Source organism: Culex pipiens, chromosome 1 (genome assembly GCF_016801865.2).
Source record: "Culex pipiens pallens isolate TS chromosome 1, TS_CPP_V2, whole genome shotgun sequence".
In the NCBI taxonomy this organism is placed as follows: domain Eukaryota; kingdom Metazoa; phylum Arthropoda; class Insecta; order Diptera; family Culicidae; genus Culex; species Culex pipiens.
This window is the reverse complement of record NC_068937.1, coordinates 8137279-8155673: the sequence shown is the minus strand read 5'-3', so window position 1 is coordinate 8155673 and position 18395 is coordinate 8137279. Positions and strand designations below refer to the sequence as shown.

The 18395-nt window shown below is 29.7% G+C and overlaps 1 protein-coding gene across 1 annotated transcript in view; it reads right to left on the bottom strand.

Moving 5' to 3' along the window:
- Positions 1–18395, bottom strand: part of LOC120428435 (ring-infected erythrocyte surface antigen-like) — a 60666-nt gene that overhangs the window by 33158 nt on the left and 9113 nt on the right. The gene's annotated exons all lie outside the window — the stretch shown is intronic.

The following is an 18395-nucleotide window of genomic DNA, read 5'->3' as shown; positions in this document are numbered from 1 at the left end:
ACTGCAATTATTAATCATGACAAGAAAAGTGCTTGGGGCGTTATCTAATCACAAGACTTTCCAGCATGCTTTCATCGGACTGGCTGCGTTTGTGTTAGATTAGATTAGATTAGATTAGAAAAGATACAGATTTTTGAATTTTCATACATCATTTTTGTATGGACGGACAGCTACCAAATTTGTATGGAAAATTATATGGACAAACTAATGATGCCAAATGGCTTCTTTGGGCATACCAAAGGCACCAAAAAAGTTTCAGCCGGATTAAAAAATACAAAATTTGAAATTGAAGAAAAAAGAACGATTTCGTAGAGAATTGCTCTACTGTTCAATTATATTAATTGATGATTACGGGTTTTGATTGATATTTTTCATCACCGAAAAATATCAATCAAAACCCGTAATCATAAAAATAACGGTGATCAAAATCGTCAAAAAAAAATTATATTAATTATTATACCCCTTAAAATTTTAGTACCCCTCCAAGCAAAAATCATAAAAAAAATCAAATTTAACGCTAAATTAGATTTAAAAAACAGTCAATTTGTGACCGAAGTGAAAATACATGCAAAGCAATAAGGAAAACGGTTTATTTTTTTTATATTAGCCCGATGCAAATATTTTTCAAAGTTTTTGTCCCTCGGCTTTGGCCGGAGTCGAGGGGGGGGGGGGGAGGGCAAAAAAATAAAAATATATCGAAATTAAAATAACAAGCCATTGTCTCAACATTTGAATGCAAAAAGTGTTTTAAAATGCATTTTACACTAGTTAAGTTGTTTTGCTATCATTAGTTTTCAAAAAAAGGAAGATTTGACGAAAACAAAAAATTAGCGAATAAATACCATTTTGCGATACTAAACATCGAAATTTTTCAAAAATTCAAAAGATGCTAAATTCAACCCAGAAATGCTAAAAATGATTTTAAACGCAGAGGAAAATGATATTTAAATTAATAATTTTAAATTAATTTCATCTGATTGCACTTAAATTTCCATTGATATTTTGAAGTTTTTCGAAAAAAAAAAATTTTTGTGGCAAAAACTTTAAATAAAATTTGTACCAGCCTAATTTGAAAAATTCAAAGTTTTCTAAAATTCTACAATTGGTGGACTCAATTTGTCGACTAATCAATGGAAAGTTATTGAGAGGGTCGAAAGATTGCAGTTGAAAACAAATACAATCTCCTTGGCGAAAGGGATTTATTTTGACATGTTTTTGGAAAAGTCAACATTTTCATAATTTTCTTGTATAAACCCAGGAGGGGAACGAATTGGTGGCCTCAATTGGTCAAAAAAAAAAAAATAAAAAAAATGTTTAAATATAATTTTCCACCTCTTTCATCATTGTTTTGCATGTATTTTCAATTTATAAACTAAGTTGACTGTTTTTTTTTTAAAATTGGTTTTTAAGGATTTTTTGCTTGGAGGGGTATTTTGGAGGGGTATTTTTGGAGGGGTATTCTGGAGGGGTATTTTGGAGGGGTATTTTGGCAATGCATTTTGTATTGTTTTCAGTTGATTGTACGTCTAATTTCATTGAAATTTTTAAAGTTTTTTGAGAAAAATATGTTGTTGCCCCCTTTATTTTGCAAAATATATTTTTCTTATATGTATATTTTTTATGGCAGAAATTTGCTTTGCATTTTTATGGGTCAATTTCTTTTATTATTTTGCGTATTTAAAAAAACCCACTGCTTGAAATCTACAAATTTGCATAAATTGTTGGAAGGCAAACAAACGTTGAACTACCTTAAATTTGTTTCAAGAGTTAGTTTGACGTGCCACGGAGTAGCCATGTGGAAGCCTAGGATCTACTCGTTGAATAATGAGGGAAGATGTAACAATCTTAAACCTTGCCACTACAGCAGCACTAAAGTACGGAAACTGCATTATCTTTTCATGAGGAAAAATTCACGATTTCTTCAATATTGTATTTTCACAATTTTCAAGCATGATGTCATGCATCTTATTTTTAACTTTCTTTTACCTTTTTCGTATTTTTAACTTAATTTTTGAAATAATAAAATAAAGCTAACAATATATTTTTTTTAATATATATTTTTCGATCTTATCATTTTTATACTTTTCTTTTGTTATTTTCTGTTGTCATTTTCTTTAAAAATGTTTTTGTTATTTCTTTTGCAGCCTAATTTGAAATCTTCTCTTAGATTATTAAATTTGTTTTATTTTCTTTTTTATTTTTTGCATGCTTTTTTTTTGTTATTTTGCTTTGCTTTTATTTGGTAAAGTAATATTTATTTGTGATCCTTCTTCTGTTTTCTTTTGTACTATTATTTTGTACATTTTACAATTTTCTTTTGTTATTTTCTTTGTAATTTTCTTTGTTATTTTCTTTGTTATTTTCTTTGTTATTTTCTTTGTAATTTTCTTTGTAATTTTCTTTGTAATTTTCTTTGTAATTTTCTTTGTAATTTTCTTTGTAATTTTCTTTGTAATTTTCTTTGTAATTTTCTTTGTAATTTTCTTTGTAATTTTCTTTGTAATTTTCTTTGTAATTTTCTTTGTAATTTTCTTTGTAATTTTCTTAGTAATTTTCTTTGTAATTTTCTTTGTAATTTTCTTTGTAATTTTCTTTGTAATTTTCTTTGTAATTTTTTTTGTAATTTTCTTTGTAATTTTCTTTGTAATTTTCTTTGTAATTTTCTTTGCAATTTTCTTTGAAATTTTCTTTGTAATTTTCTTTGTTATTTTCATTGTAATTTTCTTTGTAACTTTCTTTGTAATTTTCTTTGTAATTTTCATCGTAATTTTCTTTGTAACTTTCTTTGTCATTTTCTTTGTAATTTTCTTTGTAATTTTCTTTGTAATTTTCTTTGTAATTTTCATATGTTTTATTTTTATTTTTAACCGTTTTTATTGCTGGTTTTGTTTCTTTCTTTTATGCTTACTTTGTAAAAATATCTTTTGTTGTTTTGTGTTTGCAACTTTTTTTAAATTTTCTTTTGTATTTTTTTTTTTGTAGTTTCGAAGTGTAAATTTCTTCTAGTATTATTTTTGTTATTTTTTCTAATTTTCTTTTGTATTATATATTTTTTTAAATTTTCTTTTGTTATTTACTTTTATAAATTAATTTTGTGATTTTCTTTTGCAGTTTTTTTTTTAATTGCTTTTATGTTTTTCTTTTGTGATTAGTTTTCATATTTTCCTTTTGAAATTTTGATTCATAGTTTCATTTATTGATTTTGTTCTTTTGTTGTTCTGTGTTTTCAACTTTCTTTTGTATTTTTGTTGTTGTTTTCATTTGTTATTTTCTTTTGTTATTTTTTTTGTGAGTTTTTGATAATATTACCTTTTATAATTTTCATATGTTTTTTTTTTTATTTTTTTTGTGATTTAGTTTTTTTATGTTTACTGTTGAAATTTTCTTATGTTTTTCAAATTTTATTTTGTTTCGCTGTTCTCTTTTGTTATTTTTTTTAATGTTTATTTTCTTAATTTTCTTATTTTCTTTTGTTCATAGTTTTTTTTATTTATTACGTATTATAATTTATTTTGATAATTTTTCAATAATTTTCTTACCTATTTATATTTGTAATTTTCTTTTGTCATCTATTGTATTTTGAAATTTTCTTTTGTAATCTTTTTTTGTTAATTTTGTTTTGCAATTTACTGATGATATTTGCTTTCTCATTTTTTATTTTTTTTTGTTGTTTTCTTAAGTTTTTTTTGTAGATTTCTTTCGTATTTTTTCTTTTTCTTTTTTCTTTTTGTGACTTTTTTAAGATACTTTCTTTTTTTTAAAATTATTTTCAATCTTTTTTGTTATTATCTATTGAAATTTCTTTTTGGAAATTTATGTTTCGTTGTCTTGTTATTGTTTTTTGCAAGATGTCTTTTTTTGTAATTTGCTGTTTTTTTATCAACTTTTTATTGTTTGTTTTGTAACATATTTATTTTGTTATTTTTTTTATTTTCCAACTATGTTTTCCATATTTGTAATTTTCTTTTGTAATTTTGCTATATTTTTGTTTTTAAATTATCTTTTGCCATTTGTTTTTTATTTCATTGTGAATTTCTTTTCTAATTTTCTATTGTGCTCCACGAATTCCATCCCCCCCCCCCAAAATGGGTAATTTTCTATTATGATGTTTTGTTTATTTCATATTTATTTTAGATTTTTGTATTTCTGTTTCCATGAAAATTGTTTTGTAATTTTCTTTAATTTTTAAGTTCATAATATTTTTGTAATTTTGTTTTTTTTTCAATTCCGAATGTTGTTTTATCTTTGTCTAATTTTTCTTCAGTATTTTTGATTCGTTTGTACAAATAAAATAAACGGCTAACTAGCATTTTTTTGGTCAAATAATTTTTTATTTGAAATAAGTTTGGTTTTGCACTGAACACAAAAACCGTGTGGTCTTTTAACGTCTAGTTCCAAACAAATAGACAAAGTTTTAATTTTGTAAAAATATTTCAGCATTTAATCGATAAAAGTGCTCAACAATATTACAAGATTGCTTTTTCAAACTGTAGATTTAAAATATGTTTGAAGATTTTTTTTCATGTTTAAAACAAAAACATTTTTTTTAGGTAATTTATTTTGAAGTTTAAAAAAACTTTTTTCCATAGTCTCTATAGCAATTTTCTCACAAACTTTTCACACATCACTTATTTCCGTGTCCCCCAACATTATGTCTTTTCAATTATCACCGACCCAATCCGCTCGAAGATCCCAGTACCATGGCTTCATGTCCGGCAATCGTTGGCTGGCTTGATTTTATGGTTTGGTGTCACACACCTCCCCTCACACCCCTCTCAAGTGGATATCCGAGGAAAATCACTTCGATGAGGCCATTTCCTAGAGCACCACACTAACTAGTAACCGGAAGAGAGGAAGCCAATATTTCCGCTATCGATCTCTTTTGCGGGCGAGTGTCAACTTCCGGATGAACGACCAGCCATAATTTATCGTCAGTGCACTCGAGGAGGAGCAAATAAAAAAAAGGTGGGAAACTTAATCCGGTTGTTGGTGACGATGGTGTAGAAAAAGATTATTTTTTGCTGTCTTCTGAGCAAGTACCGACAACGAGATTATTCACCTTCAAATGTAATTACTGCAGTTTATGTTTTAACAACAGTTTCCTTGGAAAAGGACTCCTTCTCCCTTTTTCCGTAGACTTGATTTATGGTAATCCTTACTGCCACTACTTTTTGCGCTTTCGTTGCATTAAATAAAGATATCACACCGTTCTTTCACGGAAATGCAACACCTTTTAGCAATGTTGCTTGAAAAATAAAATCCTCTTTCAATTAAACACACCATCACAAACATCATTACGAGAGTTTCCTCGAAAAACTCAACAAAATAAAACACAATGAGTTGCATCGTGTGCCGAAAATGTATAAACAAAAGCCCCCCCCCCCCCCTCCCTCTACCAAGTACTGTCCTGACAGGAAAAGGACCTGCTCATCATCACCTGTATTTACACCATCATCAGCAGACACCTCGATGAATGGGGATTTCAGAGACGAGAGACTTGTGTGAAATTTGGAACCACCTTTTGGTCGAGATGGTAAAGTTGACCTGAAGAATTATAAAGTTGTCAAGTTTTGTGATTTTTTTCACTTTATATTTCAAAATTATTTGTTTTTTTTTCAAAATGTCATATGTTTCGTCATTTAAGAGTTATGTAAATTTTGAAAAGTATTAAGTTTTTTTTTTAATTTTAAGAAATATTTCATGAAAGAAAAGCGCTTTTTCAAAAAAAATAGAAAATTCTTTACAATGACATCCATCAGATTTAGTTGATTGGACTACTAGTTGGTGAAATATAGCCCCTTGAAGTTTAAAATTTGTTAAACAATATCTAACATACCTCATTTTCCAACTGACGGAAACTATTGGTTCGATTTCTCTGTTAATATATAAAACTATTTTTTTATTGCTTTTCGATGAAATTAATTTAACTTCTTTAATCAAGAGTTTTGAAACGCCAGAATCAAGCCTTCGAATCTCAACCATTGAAAAAAAAAAAACTTTCATTAAAAAGAGCAGAAATTATTTCAGCAACTAGCAGTCCGATCAAACATTTTTACAATAGAAAATGTTAGAAATTGATCTAAGCTGTTCTTAAATATTTTTAAATCGCAGAAAATTTTTTTTCGTATATTTCAACATAACATTTGTCTTAACTAGAAAACAACTTAAAATCAAAATTAGGTATTGCAAGATTAGTTCTTCAAATTCATTGAAAAATGTTCAAATTTTCTTGAAAATCATAGCTCCAATACCAGATTTTGCACAGGATTTAGCATCAGACTTACACCAGGGTGGCTACCTTGGGAAAATTCCGGGAAAAAGTTGGGAGATCGACTGACAAATTTGAAAAATATTTAAAGTTAGTTAAAATTTCTCATAAATGTTTGAAACATGTTTTTTTTTTCTCTATAAGTATATTATTAGAATTATTCTAAATGAATATTTCAAGAGAACAACCTTTGACAATGTCTAGGGCTCTAATAACTTGGCTCTGGATTTTTTTCTTTGAGTATCTTATGTTTTCTAAAAGATTTTTTGTTTAATTTGAAGATAAATGTTTAATAAGAAACTATTTTTTCTTTAAATTTTTTAAAATCTTATTTTGAGAATGTATACTGCAATAAGATTTTTGAAGTCTTATAGCTACTTGAATTCAGTTCACTCAAAAAAACGAAAGAAAACGTGCTTTTAAATTTCAAATGAATTTCAATAAAAATTATAAATGTTTGTAACTTAACATACAATTTATAGTGTAAGAAATTTGGCGAAATAAAAAAAGTAGTTTTTTTTATTTTTCACGACTGTGAAGTAAAAATATGTATGCCTTTTATTGGAAATTAATCTGATTTGAGTTTATTATTTTAAAATTAAATTGTTTCAAATATTTACTGTTTAAGGTATTTTTAATACGTTGTTAAAACTTTTTAATCCATCTAGCAAAAATAATTATATTTTCAATTTTAATTCATAATTTTTTTTCTGATATTTTCGAAAAAAACTATATTATTAGAATTACAGAGTGGCCCCTCAAGTCGGGAAATAGGGAATGTCGGGAATTCGCCAAAATCCGCAAACAAAAAAAATCGGGAAAAGGTAAGAAATTTGTGTTTTTTTTGTCCAAAAATTGGTGAAAGTCAGGAAAACCAAACATACAAATTATTTTCCAGCTCTTGAATAATTTTGTCATATTTTGTACGATTTTACAAATTGAATTTACTCAATTCTTCTTTATTAACTTATGTTTTTACTCTGAATCAAAATAGCACTTACCATTTTTGTAATATTTTTTAGGTATTTTTTTTTAATTTCAATATTAATGATTTTTTTTTCTATGGGTAATATTGACTTCTTTGTATAGAGTTTTTTTTGTTTAAAATCATTCTTAAGATAAGAAATGCCTACTATTTAAGTCGGGAAAAAGTCGGTAATTTGGAAATGGGATTTGAGTGGTCACCCTGAAATTGGCTAGCTTCAACATAACTTTCTTCACATTTAGGTGGTTACAAAATGAACACAAAAATGCAGTTCCATTGGTTTTAAGTTTAAGGCTAACATTACTTTTAAACTGTAACATTTTTTTTCTAGAATTCTTCGCATCAATAACTAAAATTTTCAAAATTGTTGGTAGATTAGTATGGACGAACTAATGATTCAAAATGGCGTTGATAAAAAAGAAAGTACTCTCAAATTCTCAGCCAGTTAAAAATAAAGAAAAAAATCAGTTAATTCTTGGAAGAATTGTCCTTCTTCAATTTATGTGAGCTTTTCTTTTCAAAGAAGGGGCAAAAACATTGAAGAGTAATTGAATAAATGTCGTATTTGTTACTTTTGTCAACCCAAAATGTTTAAATTGAAATTGACGAAACAAAATTTGATTTATTTTGAGTTGAGAAAAAAATCATAAGCATTGTAGAAAATGGAGGTTTGGGCTGAAAACCGATAAGGATAACGCTAAAAATTTCTATCAGATCTTAAATTAAATATTACGTTTTTCGAACAACTTAATTTTGTGGAAAAAAGTAAAGATTTCGCGGAAATTATGAAACCAATACCTAAAAATAACAAATTAAACAAATTTGTATCTCAACCGTATAAAGTGTAAATTTGATTAGTTTTCAAGGGACTACCGGAATCGAGTGGTTGAAATGGCGGTTCTCAGCGACAAAACAATATTTTTCAAAATAATTTGAAATATCCAGTGAAAAAAAGACAATTTTCTGCATTTTCATCACTTACAGCTCGTTTAAATTATTATAAATATAAGATAAATTTCCATGTAGAAGTTTTTTTTGTATAAACTGTTTTTTTGTAAACTAATGATGGATTACAATTTGGTTATTTTTAATTTACGGTGTAGTAACGATTTGACTGTCATTATATTTTATAGATAGAATTCCAAAAAGAAATTGAGAATTCATCAATAATTATATTAATAAGTGGAATATTTTTATTTTTTTCGTAGTTCCATGAAATTCCCACGAAATTGAATCATTTTATTATTTGATCTAATGTTCTCAGTGAAAACCTTGAAAGAATTTGCTTGAAAATCACTAAAATTGATATAATATAAATAATTAAGTGTGCATATTTTTTAATATGTTTTACATAAGATTTTATATATCATTTTATCACTAAAGGGCAGCGAATGACCAAGAAGGTTAAAGCTGCAATAAATAATTAAATTAACAACAACAACAACATTTATCACTAAGCCTAGTCATTACCTACAACTATGCGAAGACTTTGTTAGAAAATTTTCTTCTCAAGATACAGATTTTCCAATATTCACAAGCCTGTTTTGTATGAAAAATTGTATGAAAACTTGTATGGAAAACTATTGATGCAAAATGACTTGCTAGTATAAAATTTGATCCAAATATTTTAAAAACATAATCTGTTAGATTTCGGAGAAAAACTCTGATACAAAAACTAAAAAAAAAAATAGTCCAAATTCAGTTTCGTTTCGAAACACCTCAAAATTCCGCTTACTTAAATTAAATCCTCAACCCTACCACCTTTAACCTCTCTTCAGCTCTACCCAACTCCCAATCCCCGAACCAGAACCACTTTTCCACCCTGCTGAACTGTTGCATTCCCCGGGACGGACGACGAAACTGAGGAAGGAAGTGATGCCGCCGTTTTAACTTCCGCGTCCAGGTTCCGTTGGCAGATTCCACCTGATGCATCACAACCCAACCGACCGTTGTTGTTGTTGTTGTCGCTGTCCCGTGGAACGCCAAGCATCGCGTCATTATTCATAATATAATGTTTAAACTATTCATTGCTGAAATTCATTACACGCCCCTCTAGCGTGAGCTTTTCCTTCTTTTTTTGTTGCTGGGAGTCATTAACGGAAAGGGCAGTGCTGGCAGAGTTGAAGGTAGATTGGTGGAAGTGTTGCCAATTTGATTTTTTTATTTCGATTTTTTCTGCAATTTTTTTCAGATTAAAAAAAGCAAGATTTTCCTACAAAAAGCATCACGATCAATATTGTGGTGAGCGTGTGAACAGAATGCTCCGCTGTCCGGTTGGCTGCCATGTCGACAATGAATCCCGGATGATTGATGAAAGGAAGCTTATTGGTGCGAAGTTTATTAAAATTTGGGGCGCAAATTTTCAGCATGGTAAAGGAAGCTTCTATTCTGAGTATTTTCTGTGATGAAAAAGTGACTTTTTGCTTTTTTGATTTTTTTTACTATTTTGCTTTTATGCTTTTTTGCTTTTTTGCTTTTTTGCTTTTTTGCTTTTATGCTTTTTTGCTTTTTTGCTTTTTTGCTTTTTTGCTTTTTTGCTTTTTTGCTTTTTTGCTTTTTTGCTTTTTTGCTTTTTTGCTTTTTTGCTTTTTTGCTTTTTTGCTTTTTTGCTTTTTTGCTTTTTTGCTGTTTTGCTTTTTTGCTTTTTTGCTTTTTTTGCTTTTTTGCTTTTTTGCTTTTTTGCTTTTTTGCTTTTTTGCTTTTTTGCTTTTTTGCTTTTTTGCTTTTTTGCTTTTTTGCTTTTTTGCTTTTTTGCTTTTTTGCTTTTTTGCTTTTTTGCTTTTTTGCTTTTTTGCTTTTTTGCTTTTTTGCTTTTTTGCTTTTTTGCTTTTTTGCTTTTTTGCTTTTTTGCTTTTTTGCTTTTTTGCTTTTATGCTTTTTTGCTTTTTTGCTTTTTTGCTTTTTTGCTTTTTTGCTTTTTTGCTTTTTTGCTTTTTTGCTTTTTTGCTTTTTTGCTTTTTTGCTTTTTTGCTTTTTTGCTTTTTTGCTTTTTTGCTTTTTTGCTTTTTTGCTTTTTTGCTTTTTTGCTTTTTTGCTTTTTTGCTTTTTTGCTTTTTGCTTTTTTGCTTTTTTGCTTTTTTGCTTTTTTGCTTTTTTGCTTTTTTGCTTTTTTGCTTTTTTGCTTTTTTGCTTTTTTGCTTTTTTGCTTTTTTGCTTTTTTGCTTTTTGCTTTTTTGCTTTTTTGCTTTTTTTTAAATAGATCACGGTTCTTGATTCTTTGAAATGCATTTTGCTGAATTTATTGTTTTTGCATCAAAAGTCCTTTTTGTGTAGTTTTTTTTTGCGAGAAAATCAAGAATATTTTTTGCTTTTTTGCTTTTTTGCTTTTTTGCTTTTTTGCTTTTTTGCTTTTTTGCTTTTTTTGCTTTTTATTGCTTTTTTGCTTTTTATTGCTTTTTTGCTTTTTTGCTTTTTTGCTTTTTTGCTTTTTTGCTTTTTTGCTTTTTTACTTTTTTGCTTTTTTGCTTTTTTGCTTTTTTGGTTTTTGCTTTTTTGCTTTTTAATTGTTTTTTGCATGCTCTGTGAGACTCAAATAAAATAATCAATTCTAACCCTGTTTATCATTTAATTAAAATCAAGTCGTTCATTCACATTCTAAACTTCCAACGTGCTTTAAATTCCAAACTAATCCCCCTTTAGAACGATCTCATTTGTTGCTCTCCTCTCTATCAGTTCAAAACCACCACTATTTCCCGCCAGTTTCTAATTTAATTGAGATAATTCCACACGCGACAGAGCCAGCAGCAGCTAAATTTTAATTACCCCGTGAAACATTTCTCAAGGTCTTTTCCACCTTCCTCGAGTCAGCCAGGCAAGCAGTTAATATCAATTTTCCAACTCAATGGAGAGAGGGGAGGAGGATTAACGCGCCCCCAAAAACCAGAGAGATTAGCGCTTTTCCCCTTCTCCAATTTTCCGAAAATTTGCAACTCACTTTAAACCAATGAAGTAAAACGCCAAAATTAACTTGGAAAATGTCACGTATCTCGTGTCATTCGCCTCCCCTGGGTGGCAAGTGCCAAGAGGGATGCAATAATTAAGCACAATTTATTTTGATTAAATTTAAAACAAAGTTAGTCGTCTGACAAAAAAAAATCAGAAAATTTCCTCCAACCTTCTTCGAGGCACGTTAAAAATCTCACTTTAATACATTATTTTGCCTAAAATTAATAAAGCAAATTGAGTTTTCACGCAAATTGCTCGCCGGCGAAAATTTCTCTCAAAGCGCAATCTGGTTATCTGGAGGCCACGAGGACGAGGAGGAAAAAGGTTCCGATTGAGTTTTCGTTGAGCGGGAAGCGGCTCGAGTGGCGTCAAAGTTCTGCCAGGCTTGGAAAGTACTTTTTACCAATTTCTAGACGATTTTCTTGAGCCGGAACGCGGTGGACGGGACCTGGCTCTGGGTTTGGGCCTAGCCAGGGGAAAAACCGGCCCAACGGCTCATTAATTTTCAATTTCTTTAATTAAACTTTATGGAGCGTGGTGGTGGTGGTGGCCGCCGGGGGAAGTGAAAGTTGAGGAGTTGAAGGGGGATGTGTTTGATTTGGGGAAGGGAGAGGGGGGAAAGGGTGGTGGAGGGGGTGATTTTAAAGCTATTCACCCTTATCAGAGTCTATATGTGGGACTAGGGTAGTACAGATTCGATATTAGATAAAATCCATTTGAAGTATTTTAAGCTCAATTTAAATAAATAAATAAAAATTACTTTCGAAAATTCCCTTGACAAATATCTCAAATTATTTGAGATAGTCAGTTAAATAAGCTTATTTTGCAAAAAATCAAATAAAAACAACAAAAATTGATCTATTTCAAAAAACAAAAAAAAAATATAACCAAAAACCAAACAAAAATCTTACTTTTTCATCCTGTGAAATTTTACGATCATTTTCAATTGTGCTCACAGTTTCCAAAATCTGTTTTTTTTTTAAAGTACACACAAATTCCTATAAGTTTGTTTGAAAAATTTCCAATAAATTAACTCTGGTGGCAGAAACACAAGTTAGTTTCTTGATTACCTCCAAGTAGCACTAAACTGTGAAATGCCGACACTTTTACAACTTTTGTTTCAATTTTATAATTCAAATATTGAAAGCTATATTTTCTACACATGAAAATGTAAGGATGCTAAAAAAATATTTTAAGATTTTATTAGACGTTTTTCATCGAGGATAAGGTTTACAAATTTTAAACAACCAAAAATTTCAAACTTCAAGCTCAGCATTCAAAATGGTACAGCAAAAAATATCACAAAATGAAATTTGTGAAAATATTATTTTATGGGACAATAAACTCTTATTTTTTTTAAATGTATGCTTAAAATAAAACAAATTCAACAAATGTTTCGTCGGCAAAGCTTTTTTTGTAAATCCTGTTAATTTTTCATTGAAAAGGAAAACATACATTTTTAAACAAAATTGGTCAAAAAATTAGGGGACAAAAAAGTTAAAAAAAAAACTCAAAAATTTAAATGGAAATAGAAGTCTTATCAACTGAAAATAATCTGAAATTGATTTTTCTTAATTGATTGAGCTCGCTTAAAAATATTTAGAATTTTTATTAAATTAGCAAAATAATTTACCTTGCAAAAAAAATTTTTTCGTCTGTATTTTGATATTTGAAAACTTATGATTACCAAACAACTGAACAGTTATATAATGCATCTTAAATCAGTTTTTAAATTCAAATGTTGAAAACGTGGCTTGTTATTTATTTATTTTTTTAACTTTTTTTTTCAATTAAATGTTGAGATACATACATTAGAAGTTTGGTCAATTTTTTTATCAGTGGGAATAATTTGATTTGAACAATAGCAAACATATTAAATAAAAGTAACATTTTTTAGATACACTCGACTATGTCTGAGTAGATATTACAATGACCGATAAAAAATCATTATTATTATTCAATACTTATTCTCTGTAATAAAACTTTGTCAACCATTTTATTTTGAAGGTAAATTCACAAAAAATAGATAATTTAAAATTGCTTTAGTTCTATTCAGCAGATGCTAAGAACATTCTTGCGGGACTAAAAAGAACAAAGAAATTTATAAATTCTTGTTGAAATTTCCAAGGTTGTTAATCGATAGAATAATCGTCGATAATATTATCGTCTAACGATAACGATAACCAAACGATTCGAAATTTTGCATGCATTTTCACTGTTTTAGAGTTTAAAAAATCAACTGGCACGAAAATCTTGACATTACGATTAGCTGTGAAGCGTTTCAAAACTTTAGACGTTATCCAACGTCAATATACCATAAGATCTTAGAGCAGAAATAAATAGATCTTAAGAAATAACCGTTTCGTGATTGATTTTGTGGCCAAGAAACTTAAATAATAAAACTATAAAAAAATTCATTTACTTTTGTGTCCGAAGTTCTTCGTCATGATGGTTATGCCTGTAGCATAACCATTGCACCTTTTTTGAATAAGGTTCTCAAATTCTCACAAAATACCGTATTTTCTCTAAAATACCTAAATTTTTATAATATATGGGTATCAAACGATTCGAAATGTTGCATACATTTTTACTGTTACTGAGTTTTTTGAATGAAATACTAAAATTTTCACAAAATACCATGTTTTCTCCAAAAAAATACTTAATTTTTTATAATCCGCAATATGGGTATCAAACGATTCGAAATTTTGCATGCATTTTCACTGTTTTAAAGTTTTTGAATGAAATACTTAAATTTTCACAAAATACCGAATTTTCTCGCATATACTCATTTTTTTTTAATTCGCAATATGCGTATCAAACGATTCGAAACTATGCATGTATTTTAACTGTTTTAGAGTTTTTTGAATGATATACCTAAATTTTCTCAAGATACCGTATTTTCTTGAAACTACTCATTTTTTAATAACTCGCAATATGGGTATCGAACGATTAGAAATTTTGCATAAATTTTTACTGTTACTAAGTTTTTTTTTTGTGAAATACTAAAATTTTCACAAATTACCATATTTTCTCGAAAATACTTAAATTTTTATAATCCACAATATGGGATCAAACGATTCGAAATTTGCCATGCATTTTCATTGTTTTAAAGTTTTTGAATTAAATACTTAAATTTTCACAAAATACCCTATGTTCTCGAATATACTCATTTTTTTTAAATTCGCAATATGGGTATCAAACGATTCAAAATTTTGCATACATTTTTACTGTAACTGAGTTTTTTAAATTAAATACTAAAATTTTCACAAAATACCGTATTTTCTCGAAAATACTCATTTTTTTATAATTCGCAATATGGGTATCAAACGATTCGAAATTTTGCATGCATTTTCACTGTTTTAGAGTTTTTTGAATGAAATACTCAAATTTTCACAAAATACCATATTTTTGAAAGTACTCAAATTTTTATGATTTGCAATTTGGGTATTAAATGAAGCGAATTTTTACCTGCTTTTTCATTCAAAAAACTCTAAAACAGTTAAAATACATGCAAAATTTCGAATCATTTAATAACCAAATTGCGAATCAGAAAAATTTGAAAATTTTCGAGAAAATATGTTTTTTTTTGCTGAAACCATATAGCTAATTGAAAAATAATGAAAAAAATAAAATCTTAAGCCATTTAATAGCTACGAGCAAAAATTTTCCTAATATGTATGAACCAATGAAAATAAAATATATTTTTCGTAATGTTTTATGTCTTTTACTAACAAAAACTCCGAATTTTCAAAAACATCTAAATTTATTTTGAAGTTAATATTTCTAAAAAAATCCAACAATAAACTTTCGATAAATAGCTTAAAATTTTAATTTGCTTCATTTTAAATTTTTGGAACATTCATTTTGCTCTCAAAAACTTAAAGTTAAATCAAAATTGGCCTTATTCACTTACTAAAACCGAAACTAACATTTAAAACGGGCAAAATTATGCATTTCAAGACCAGGGGAGCCATGGGCACCAGCCATACCAGATATACAGATAAATCTGTATTATACAGATTTTTCGATGCTTAAAATTGCAAAACAGCAATAAACATTAAACAAAGTATGTTATAAAACTTTAGACTGATGCAAATATTTTTCAAAGTTTTTGCCCCTCGGCTCCGACCGGAATCAAGGGTTGAGGGAGGGGGTGGTGAAAAATTATCAAAATGAAATCAACAAGCCATAGTCTAGTCTCAAAATTCGAATGAAAAAAGTTTTTTTTAAATTCATTTTACACTAATTCAGTTGTTTTGCAATCGTTATTTCTAAAAAAAGGAAGATTTGACAAAAACAAAAATTCAACAACGAAAATTTTAAAAATATTTTTTTTAATCAACCCAAACATGCTTAAAAATGGTTCTAAACGGAGGGGAATGCATTTTAAATTGATTTCAGTTGATTGCACTTTATTATCCATAGAAATTTTGAAATTTTTGTTTGAAATTTTTTCGAATTCTAAAGTTTTTAACACCACCCTAATTATCTTTCTCGAAAATTACTCGATGTCCCTCAAACCCCCCCGCATCCACCCTCATTGTGTAATACATTTGCTTATCATTTTATGGATTTTTGATGTCTGGCTTTTTCGGGTCACAACGACAATCACTTCTTGAGGGGAGGTGGGTAAGAATTCCTGTAAGTATGTGGTTTGATCCCATTCAGTGTGGTTAGGCATTCGAGGCTGCTCGTCCTCGCAGATGACACTACCCAGAGCTGCTCCCTAACACAATTTTAGAGGTGGAGTGGAGGGGTTTGCTTCTGTTTTTCAAACGATTAAGAAATTTTCCACTACCAGAAGATTTTCTGTACACGAAACTGCGGGGGAAGTTGGGGGGTGGAAATCGAATATGAATGAAGAGATAAGTCATCGTAATCTCCAGGGAGAGATACGACGACGACGACGACGACAAAGACACAAGGAGGTTCAAAACAACTTAGAAAGGACGATGATGATGAGCTAGCAGCAACTAGAAGTTTCAGCGCAGAGGATGGGAAGACACAGCGATGTCGACAACGAAAACAGCATCGGCAAGCAGCGCTGCTGGAATTGCTTTGATTATTATATGTTCCAAGTCGGGAGTGCTGGGGATAGTAAACTCGGGTTAATTCACCTAAAAGTGTGACAATTTTGAAATTTTGTTGAAATAACGCCTAAAGTTATGCCTTCAAGCAGCTAACCGTTCTACACGTAAGCTTTGCATGCAAACTTGCATGCAAAGCATTTTTGTGTTGACCGTTCCCGATAATTCAACACTTTTCTTAAAACAAAAGTTGAACTCCGGGCGTTGTCATCAGGCTCAGACGCTCGGCTTCGGTGATGGTTTTATTATGCTGAAAGCATTAGATGTATCGGCCGGAAACACAACCCGGAAGACACCGAGAGAGCTGAGAGGCCGGTTTTCGTGATAAAGTGTGTCTCTTCAGACGCAGGATCAGAGTTTCGAGTTTGGCTCGTTCGAGGCGGGGGCGCGCTTGTTAGGAAATGAATTATTTCTGGAATTCTGAGAGGAAAGATATGTGCCGTGCTGGGAGAATAATAAATATTCATTACCAAGTGTGTTTGGGAAGATAAAGACAGGTTGTTAAAGCAACGAGATGCTGCATTTGATGGGCGATTTGGTGAAGACGATTGCGACCGGGGATTATTGCCAATTGGGGACAGAAAATTTGAAATAATCCTGTAATTTCGTGACAATCAATTTGTGATAATTTTGACTTGAATCGTGCTTGGATTACTGAAATCTTAATGACATTTCCACAAAAATATCACGCAAGATTGCATACAACAATGTAATCAGTATTTTCTGGATTGCCTAACTTTAGGCGTAAAAAATATTTCGAAAATCAATGCGATGCTGCCAATCACACTTTCGAGGCCGTCGACACCCAGACAAAAGTGACAGTGTCGCATAATGAAGGCAATCCAATTTGGGGACCAACACCAAAAATCGTGTACCCCGGTGACAGCATCCAAAATCATAATAACGAGAATGGGACAGAACAAAAAAAATCTTCGAGTGACCAAGTCAGCAAGAAAAAAACGAAAGCAAATCGCTTGTTTCACACCAATTACGTCCTGTCTGTCGTAGGGAGAGAGAGAGAGAGAGGGGGAAAGACACGGTCAATTTTCATCTTTCGTCGATGTCCGTTTTGGAGTCTCCGCGTGATGAAGGTAATGTCACACCCCTCCGGGGATGGTCAAATCGGCAAAGGTGGGTGACCACTTCAAGCTGAACCATCCACTATCCAAGTTATGATCTTTATGGTGATGACGATGACACGGAGACGAGTTCTGGAGGAATGTGTCTTCTGGAGGTAGGGGAGGGTGGTCGGTTTAGGGGAACTCATGGCTTCTAGTTCTCCTTTTTTGTGTACAAGTACCACAATTCAAAAAGACAAAAATACAAAAATGCATTTTCCCACGTTAAAATTTTTAGCATGTCTGGGATCGATCAGAATTTTTTTTCTAATTTTGTAAGATTCATATGTTTTATTCGACGAAAAAAAAATCTTCATCACATGGATGTTTAGAAAACTAAATATTTTAAAACAAGTGGGCAGGTTTAAAATACTCATTTTTCAATCAAATGTTCATATTATAGCCAATTATTTATTTTTTTGTATATTTTTTTGATTTAAAAAAAAAACGAAACTATTGGCACTACGCCCCCCGGGGCATGGCCTTCCTCTAACGTGGGATTTCTGCTCCAGCGCCTCTGACGAGACAGGAGAAACCGGGACCGACGTTTTACTTCACCATCCGATAGAAGCTCAGTGGATAAGGCGGGAATCGAACCCGCGTCTCATAGCATCATCGGGATCGGCAGCCGAAGCCGCTACCCCTGCGCCACGAGATTTTTAAAAACATTAAAAACATTACAAATATTAAAAACATTAAAAACATTAAAAACATTAAAAACATTAAAAACATTAAAAACATTAAAAACATTAAAAACATTAAAAACATTAAAAACATTAAAAACATTAAAAACATTAAAAACATTAAAAACATTAAAAACATTAAAAACATTAAAAACATTAAAAACATTAAAAACATTAAAAACATTAAAAACATTAAAAACATTAAAAACATTAAAAACATTAAAACATTAAAAACATTAAAAACATTAAAAACATTAAAAACATTAAAAACATTAAAAACATTAAAAACATTAAAAACATTAAAAACAT